Below are 7,562 nucleotides of genomic sequence, written 5' to 3'. Positions count from 1 at the left end.
CCCTGACCACTTCCCATATGGTCTAGCGGTCAGGATTCCTGGTTTTCACCCAGGTGGCTCGGGTTTGACTCCCGGTATTGGAAGGCGGGCTCCTCTTTGCTACCGGTCAGGATTCCTGGTTTTCACCCAGGTGGCCCGGGTTCGACTCCCGGTATTGGAAGGCGGGTTCCTCTTTGCTACCGGTCAGGAGATAACGGTTACAATGCAAGACCACGCTTGTTTTTTCGATTGCGTGGCGTGAGTATTTTTGGAATCTTTTTTTTTTACCCGGACAAGGCTTCCGCTGACCAGTTCCCACAAAATGAAATCCGAACTAGCCAATAATCAGCAACTTACCCGGTTAAAACCGCGTCTCAGTTTCATTGTTAATCTCATGATTTTTTCATTTCTGTACCTTGACAGACGGGCGATAGGCTGTTTTAACTTGAGATAAAGGTCACAATGCAAGACCACACTTGTTTTTTCGAATGCGTGGCGTGAGTATTTTTGGAATCTTTTTTCTTACCCGGACAAGGCTTCCACTGACCAGTTCCCATATGGTCTACTGCCAGGATTCCTGGTTTTCACCTAGGCGGCTCGGGTTCGACTCCCGGTATTGGAAGGTGGGCTCCTCTGTGCTTCCCTCTATGAAAAAGGGCCACACGTCTTCCTGCGTCGAAAGCCGTTTTTTGGCCAGCAGTCGAGCTGCAGAAACCTAATAGGCCGAGGTTGTGACCCCACAGACCTGCGCCTTCGATAGCTCAGCTGGTAGAGCGGAGGACTGTAGGAGGAGCGTTGGCAATCCTTAGGTCGCTGGTTCGACTCCGGCTCGAAGGAGGTTGTTTTTCACGTGCCCACCTTTTTTGGGGGGGCCGGCCTTCTGAAAGCAGCCAACAGAGCTTGATTTCACAGTCCGCCCTTGGGGGGGAGGGGGGGCAAAAGAGCTTTCACTGGCCGGGAATCGAACCCGGGCCGCGGCGGTGAGAGCGCCGAATCCTAACCACTAGACCACCAGGGAAGAGCCGATCAAATGCTGGCCTGCTAATAACATGAGAACAAGCAGACAGCAATACAGGCTTCTGTCATGTCGAAAACCAACGAGTCGGGCTGCAAGCACGAGGTTCCCCAGGCGGTGAGCCAGTGGCGCAATGGATAACGCGTCTGACTACGGATCAGAAGATTCTAGGTTCGACTCCTGGCTGGCTCGCTCTCTGATTTTTGCGTAATGCAGTTTGGTTTTGATGTCACAGGCTTGCCGAATTGTTGCCCTATTCCTACGTGCCACCCCGGCTTTGAGAAAAAGTTGTACACGAAATGAAATCAAAACTAGCCAATAATCAGCAACTTACCCGGTTAAAACCGCGTCTCAGTTTCATTGTTAATCTCATGATTTTTTAATTTCTGTACCTTGACGGACCGGCGACAGGCTGTTTTTCCTTGAGATAACGGTTACAATGCAAGACCACGCTTGTTTTTTCAAATGCGTCGCGTGAGTATTTTTGGAATCTTTTTTTTACCCAGACAAGGCTTCCCCTGACCACTTCCCATATGGTCTAGCGGTCAGGATTCCTGGTTTTCACCCAGGTGGCTCGGGTTTGACTCCCGGTATTGGAAGGCGGGCTCCTCTTTGCTACCGGTCAGGATTCCTGGTTTTAACCCAGGTGGCCCGGGTTCGACTCCCGGTATTGGAAGGCGGGTTCCTCTTTGCTACCGGTCAGGAGATAACGGTTACAATGCAAGACCACGCTTGTTTTTTCGATTGCGTGGCGTGAGTATTTTTGGAATCTTTTTTTTTTACCCGGACAAGGCTTCCGCTGACCAGTTCCCACAAAATGAAATCCGAACTAGCCAATAATCAGCAACTTACCCGGTTAAAACCGCGTCTCAGTTTCATTGTTAATCTCATGATTTTTTCATTTCTGTACCTTGACAGACGGGCGATAGGCTGTTTTAACTTGAGATAAAGGTCACAATGCAAGACCACACTTGTTTTTTCGAATGCGTGGCGTGAGTATTTTTGGAATCTTTTTTCTTACCCGGACAAGGCTTCCACTGACCAGTTCCCATATGGTCTACTGCCAGGATTCCTGGTTTTCACCTAGGCGGCTCGGGTTCGACTCCCGGTATTGGAAGGTGGGCTCCTCTGTGCTTCCCTCTATGAAAAAGGGCCACACGTCTTCCTGCGTCGAAAGCCGTTTTTTGGCCAGCAGTCGAGCTGCAGAAACCTAATAGGCCGAGGTTGTGACCCCACAGACCTGCGCCTTCGATAGCTCAGCTGGTAGAGCGGAGGACTGTAGGAGGAGCGTTGGCAATCCTTAGGTCGCTGGTTCGACTCCGGCTCGAAGGAGGTTGTTTTTCACGTGCCCACCTTTTTTGGGGGGGCCGGCCTTCTGAAAGCAGCCAACAGAGCTTGATTTCACAGTCCGCCCTTGGGGGGGAGGGGGGGCAAAAGAGCTTTCACTGGCCGGGAATCGAACCCGGGCCGCGGCGGTGAGAGCGCCGAATCCTAACCACTAGACCACCAGGGAAGAGCCGATCAAATGCTGGCCTGCTAATAACATGAGAACAAGCAGACAGCAATACAGGCTTCTGTCATGTCGAAAACCAACGAGTCGGGCTGCAAGCACGAGGTTCCCCAGGCGGTGGGCCAGTGGCGCAATGGATTACGCATGTGACTACGGATCAGAAGATTCTAGGTTCGACTCCTGGCTGGCTCGCTCTCTGATTTTTGCGTAATGCAGTTTGGTTTTGATGTCACAGGCTTGTCGAATTGTTGCCCTATTCCTACGTGCCACCCCGGCTTTGAGAAAAAGTTGTACACGAAATGAAATCAAAACTAGCCAATAATCAGCAACTTACCCGGTTAAAACCGCATCTCAGTTTCATTGTTAATCTCATGATTTTTTCATTTCTGTACCTTGACAGACCGGCGACAGGCTGTTTTTCCTTGAGATAACGGTTACAATGCAAGACCACGCTTGTTTTTTCAAATGCGTGGCTTGAGTATTTTTGGAATCTCTTTTTTTACCCAGACAAGGCTTTCCCTGACCACTTCCCATATGGTCTAGCGGTCAGGATTCCTGGTTTTCACCCAGGTGGCCCGGGTTCGACTCCCGGTATTGGAAGGCGGGCTCCTCTTTGCTACCGGTCAGGATTCCTGGTTTTCACCCAGGCGGCCTGGGTTCGACTCCCGGTATGGGAAGGCGGGCTCCTCTTTGCTACCGGTCAGGAGATAACGGTTACAATGCAAGACCACGCTTGTTTTTTCGATTGCGTGGCGTGAGTATTTTTGGAATCTTTTTTTTTTACCCGGACAAGGCTTCCGCTGACCAGTTCCCACAAAATGAAATCCGAACTAGCCAATAATCAGCAACTTACCCGGTTAAAACCGCGTCTCAGTTTCATTGTTAATCTCATGATTTTTTCATTTCTGTACCTTGACAGACCGATGATAGGCTGTTTTTCCTTGAGATAATGGTCACAATGCAAGACCACACTTGTTTTTTCGAATGCGTGGCGTGAGTATTTTTGGAATCTTTTTTTTTACCTGGACAAGGCTTCCACTGACCAGTTCCCATATGGTCTACCGCCAGGATTCCTGGTTTTCACCTAGGTGGCCCGGGTTCGACTCCCGGTATTGGAAGGTGGGCTCCTCTGTGCTTCCCTCTACGAAAAAGGGCCACACGTCTTCCTGCGTCGAAAGCCGTTTTTTGGCCAGCAGTCGAGCTGCAGAAACCTAATAGGCCGAGGTTGTGACCCCACAGACCTGCGCCTTCGATAGCTCAGCTGGTAGAGCGGAGGACTGTAGGAGGAGCGTTGGCAATCCTTAGGTCGCTGGTTCGACTCCGGCTCGAAGGAGGTTGTTTTTCACGTGCCCACCTTTTTTGGGGGGGCCGGCCTTCTGAAAGCAGCCAACAGAGCTTGATTTCACAGTCCGCCCTTGGGGGGGAGGGGGGGGCAAAAGAGCTTTCCCTGACCGGGAATCGAACCCGGGCCGCGGCGGTGAGAGCGCCGAATCCTAACCACTAGACCACCAGGGAAGAGCCGATCAAATGCTGGCCTGCTAATAACATGAGAACAAGCAGACAGCAATACAGGCTTCTGTCACGTCGAAAACCAACGAGTCGGGCTGCAAGCACGAGGTTCCCCAGGCGGTGAGCCAGTGGCGCAATGGATAACGTGTCTGACTACGGATCAGAAGATTCTAGGTTCGACTCCTGGCTGGCTCGCTCTCTGATTTTTGCGTAATGCAGTTTGGTTTTGATGTCACAGGCTTGTCGAATTGTTGCCCTATTCCTACGTGCCACCCCGGCTTTGAGAAAAAGTTGTACACGAAATGAAATCAAAACTAGCCAATAATCAGCAACTTACCCGGTTAAAACCGCGTCTCAGTTTCATTGTTAATCTCATGATTTTTTAATTTCTGTACCTTGACGGACCGGCGACAGGCTGTTTTTCCTTGAGATAATGGTTACAGTGCAAGACCACACTTGTTTTTTCGAATGCGTGGCGTGAGTATTTTTGGAATCTTTTTTTTTACCCGGACAAGGCTTCCACTGACCAGTTCCCATATGGTCTACTGCCAGGATTCCTGGTTTTCACCTAGGTGGCCCGGGTTCGACTCCCGGTATTGGAAGGTGGGCTCCTCTGTGCTTCCCTCTATGAAAAAGGGCCACACGTCTTCCTGCGTCGAAAGCCGTTTTTTGGCCAGCAGTCGAGCTGCAGAAACCTAATAGGCCGAGGTTGTGACCCCACAGACCTGCGCCTTGATAGCTCAGCTGGTAGAGCGGAGGACTGTAGGAGGAGCGTTGGCAATCCTTAGGTCGCTGGTTCGACTCCGGCTCGAAGGAGGTTGTTTTTCACGTGCCCACCTTTTTTGGGGGGGCCGGCCTTCTGAAAGCAGCCAACAGAGCTTGATTTCACAGTCCGCCATTGGGGGGGGAGGGGGGGCAAAAGAGCTTTCCCTGACCGGGAATCGAACCCGGGCCGCGGCGGTGAGAGCGCCGAATCCTAACCACTAGACCACCAGGGAAGAGCCGATCACATGCTGGCCTGCTAATAAAATGAGAACAAGGAGACAGCAATACAGGCTTCTGTCACGTGGAAAACCAACGAGTCGGGCTGCAAGCATGAGGTTCCCCAGGCGGTGGGCCAGTGGCGCAATGGATAACGCGTCTGACTACGGATCAGAAGATTCTAGGTTCGACTCCTGGCTGGCTCGCTCTCTGATTTTTGCGTAATGCAGTTTGGTTTTGATGTCACAGGCTTGCCGAATTGTTGCCCTATTCCTACGTGCCACCCCGGCTTTGAGAAAAAGTTGTACACGAAATGAAATCAAAACTAGCCAATAATCAGCAACTTACCCGGTTAAAACCGCGTCTCAGTTTCATTGTTAATCTCATGATTTTTTCATTTCTGTACCTTGACAGACCGGCGATAGGCTGTTTTTCCTTGAGATAACGGTTACAATGCAAGACCACACATGTTTTTTCAAATGCGTGGCTTGAGTATTTTTGGAATCTTTTTTTTTACCCAGACAAGGCTTCCCCTGACCACTTCCCATATGGTCTAGCGGTCAGGATTCCTGGTTTTCACCCAGGCGGCCCGGGTTCGACTCCCGGTATGGGAAGGCGGGCCCCTCTTTGCTACCGGTCAGGATTCCTGGTTTTCACCCAGGCGGCCTGGGTTCGACTCCCGGTATGGGAAGGCGGGCTCCTCTTTGCTACCGGTCAGGAGATAACGGTTACAATGCAAGACCACGCTTGTTTTTTCGATTGCGTGGCGTGAGTATTTTTGGAATCTTTTTTTTTTACCCGGACAAGGCTTCCGCTTACCAGTTCCCACAAAATGAAATCCGAACTAGCCAATAATCAGCAACTTACCCGGTTAAAACCGCGTCTCAGTTTCATTGTTAATCTCATGATTTTTTCATTTCTGTACCTTGACAGACCGATGATAGGCTGTTTTTCCTTGAGATAATGGTCACAATGCAAGACCACACTTGTTTTTTCGAATGCGTGGCGTGAGTATTTTTGGAATCTTTTTTTTTACCCGGACAAGGCTTCCACTGACCAGTTCCCATATGGTCTACCGCCAGGATTCCTGGTTTTCACCTAGGTGGCCCGGGTTCGACTCCCGGTATTGGAAGGTGGGCTCCTCTGTGCTTCCCTCTACGAAAAAGGGCCACACGTCTTCCTGCGTCGAAAGCCGTTTTTTGGCCAGCAGTCGAGCTGCAGAAACCTAATACGCCGAGGTTGTGACCCCACAGACCTGCGCCTTCGATAGCTCAGCTGGTAGAGCGGAGGACTGTAGGAGGAGCGTTGGCAATCCTTAGGTCGCTGGTTCGACTCCGGCTCGAAGGAGGTTGTTTTTCACGTGCCCACCTTTTTTGGGGGGGGGGCGGCCTTCTGAAAGCTCCCAACAGAGCTTGATTTCACAGTGATGAACCACTGACACGAGTTCGAAAACATTATTTCAAGGTAAAAACAACTCTTTAGTGTTGACAATTCCACCTCCAACCTGTAGAGGGAGCTTTGAGGGAAAAGTTACTCAGTGTTGCTTTGAAGAGCTTGAAAATGATGTTGGCATTTGTGGGATAGAGTTAACACCGTTTAGCTCGTGTCCATCTGACCACTGACACTCAGTATTCACTCCTCTGCTTTTCTTGTTGCATATGTTTCCCTTGAAAGAATCACATTGTAACTATAGCTGATCATACTCTATAGTTTTCTCACACCCTGACAAGACTACACAACTATATTTATAAACTTAACAAGCGAAAAGAACAATGACCAAAAACCTCCACCCATCTAGATCATGATTGAGGAATGTACAGTTATTTTTCCACAATTAATCTTTGGGTTACAAGTCCAACCATTAGGCCACTACTTACATTAAGACAGCCGTACACAGTGCGAATTCAGACGGTCAGAAGACCATATGGCCACGCACACGTCATGAGTGACGGACGCAGTGTTACACGGCAAGATTTTAAAACCAGACGATTTCCGAGGAAATCACATTCCAGAAGTTCCGCGCCAAAAACATGGACTCTGAGGAGGAGATCGTTTTCTTCATGGCAGCAATGGCTTGAGAAAAAACTACAGCTAGCGATAACTGTAGCAAACAATAGGTGGCAGCTGTAAAATGTCATGACCCTGTCGTGATAAATGCTGCTCGATACATCATACAGCGCTCGCTGTTAGTGCCAGAGTTCAGCAAGTTTATCCTCTTTCTCCATAGTCCAAATTCTCTTTCAATCCGACAGCAGCTCACAAAGTTTTTTGACATGTTTAAAAATGATCGTGAGGAACGGCACTTCGTATGGCACTCTGCTCGTCTCGTAATTTCTCACACACCATACAAGCCCAGACCATACAAGAAGAGACGATTTCCTCTGATAACCAAAAAATAATAAATCGCATGCAAGCTCGTACCGCCTTTAGTAATACTGAGGATGACAAAAAGTGTAAAAGTCACAACAGATGCACAAAAAAAGTCACTTTAGTGCACTAGTTAGGTGTTTGATCAACAGTTTATGTCTCTCTCAAATAAAATTGTTTTTTCTGCAGTTCAATATAAAG

At 49.4% G+C, this 7,562-nt stretch overlaps 13 non-coding genes across 13 annotated transcripts; 9 read left to right on the top strand and 4 right to left on the bottom strand.

Moving 5' to 3' along the window:
- The first annotated feature begins 729 nt into the window (after positions 1-729).
- trnay-gua (transfer RNA tyrosine (anticodon GUA)) lies at positions 730-816 on the top strand. The gene is given in 2 exon segments: positions 730-766; positions 781-816. It is a non-coding gene; the product is annotated as a tRNA-Tyr (tRNA).
- Positions 817-925: 109 nt separating this feature from the next.
- trnae-cuc (transfer RNA glutamic acid (anticodon CUC)) lies at positions 926-997 on the bottom strand. The gene has a single exon. It is a non-coding gene; the product is annotated as a tRNA-Glu (tRNA).
- Positions 998-1,113: 116 nt separating this feature from the next.
- On the top strand, positions 1,114-1,186 carry trnar-acg (transfer RNA arginine (anticodon ACG)). The gene has a single exon. It is a non-coding gene; the product is annotated as a tRNA-Arg (tRNA).
- A 1,053-nt stretch (positions 1,187-2,239) lies between these two features.
- On the top strand, positions 2,240-2,326 carry trnay-gua (transfer RNA tyrosine (anticodon GUA)). Its single transcript is given in 2 exon segments — positions 2,240-2,276; positions 2,291-2,326. It is a non-coding gene; the product is annotated as a tRNA-Tyr (tRNA).
- Positions 2,327-2,435: 109 nt separating this feature from the next.
- On the bottom strand, positions 2,436-2,507 carry trnae-cuc (transfer RNA glutamic acid (anticodon CUC)). The gene has a single exon. It is a non-coding gene; the product is annotated as a tRNA-Glu (tRNA).
- Positions 2,508-3,032: 525 nt separating this feature from the next.
- Positions 3,033-3,104, top strand: trnae-uuc (transfer RNA glutamic acid (anticodon UUC)). The gene has a single exon. It is a non-coding gene; the product is annotated as a tRNA-Glu (tRNA).
- A 646-nt stretch (positions 3,105-3,750) lies between these two features.
- Positions 3,751-3,837, top strand: trnay-gua (transfer RNA tyrosine (anticodon GUA)). Its single transcript is given in 2 exon segments — positions 3,751-3,787; positions 3,802-3,837. It is a non-coding gene; the product is annotated as a tRNA-Tyr (tRNA).
- Positions 3,838-3,947: 110 nt separating this feature from the next.
- On the bottom strand, positions 3,948-4,019 carry trnae-cuc (transfer RNA glutamic acid (anticodon CUC)). Its single transcript has one exon. It is a non-coding gene; the product is annotated as a tRNA-Glu (tRNA).
- A 116-nt stretch (positions 4,020-4,135) lies between these two features.
- trnar-acg (transfer RNA arginine (anticodon ACG)) lies at positions 4,136-4,208 on the top strand. Its single transcript has one exon. It is a non-coding gene; the product is annotated as a tRNA-Arg (tRNA).
- A 731-nt stretch (positions 4,209-4,939) lies between these two features.
- Positions 4,940-5,011, bottom strand: trnae-cuc (transfer RNA glutamic acid (anticodon CUC)). Its single transcript has one exon. It is a non-coding gene; the product is annotated as a tRNA-Glu (tRNA).
- A 116-nt stretch (positions 5,012-5,127) lies between these two features.
- Positions 5,128-5,200, top strand: trnar-acg (transfer RNA arginine (anticodon ACG)). The gene has a single exon. It is a non-coding gene; the product is annotated as a tRNA-Arg (tRNA).
- A 336-nt stretch (positions 5,201-5,536) lies between these two features.
- Positions 5,537-5,608, top strand: trnae-uuc (transfer RNA glutamic acid (anticodon UUC)). Its single transcript has one exon. It is a non-coding gene; the product is annotated as a tRNA-Glu (tRNA).
- A 646-nt stretch (positions 5,609-6,254) lies between these two features.
- trnay-gua (transfer RNA tyrosine (anticodon GUA)) lies at positions 6,255-6,341 on the top strand. Its single transcript is given in 2 exon segments — positions 6,255-6,291; positions 6,306-6,341. It is a non-coding gene; the product is annotated as a tRNA-Tyr (tRNA).
- The last annotated feature ends 1,221 nt before the right edge of the window (positions 6,342-7,562 follow it).

This window comes from Garra rufa, chromosome 1 (genome assembly GCF_049309525.1).
Source record: "Garra rufa chromosome 1, GarRuf1.0, whole genome shotgun sequence".
NCBI lineage: Eukaryota > Metazoa > Chordata > Actinopteri > Cypriniformes > Cyprinidae > Garra > Garra rufa.
This window is presented reverse-complemented; position numbering and strand designations above follow the sequence as displayed.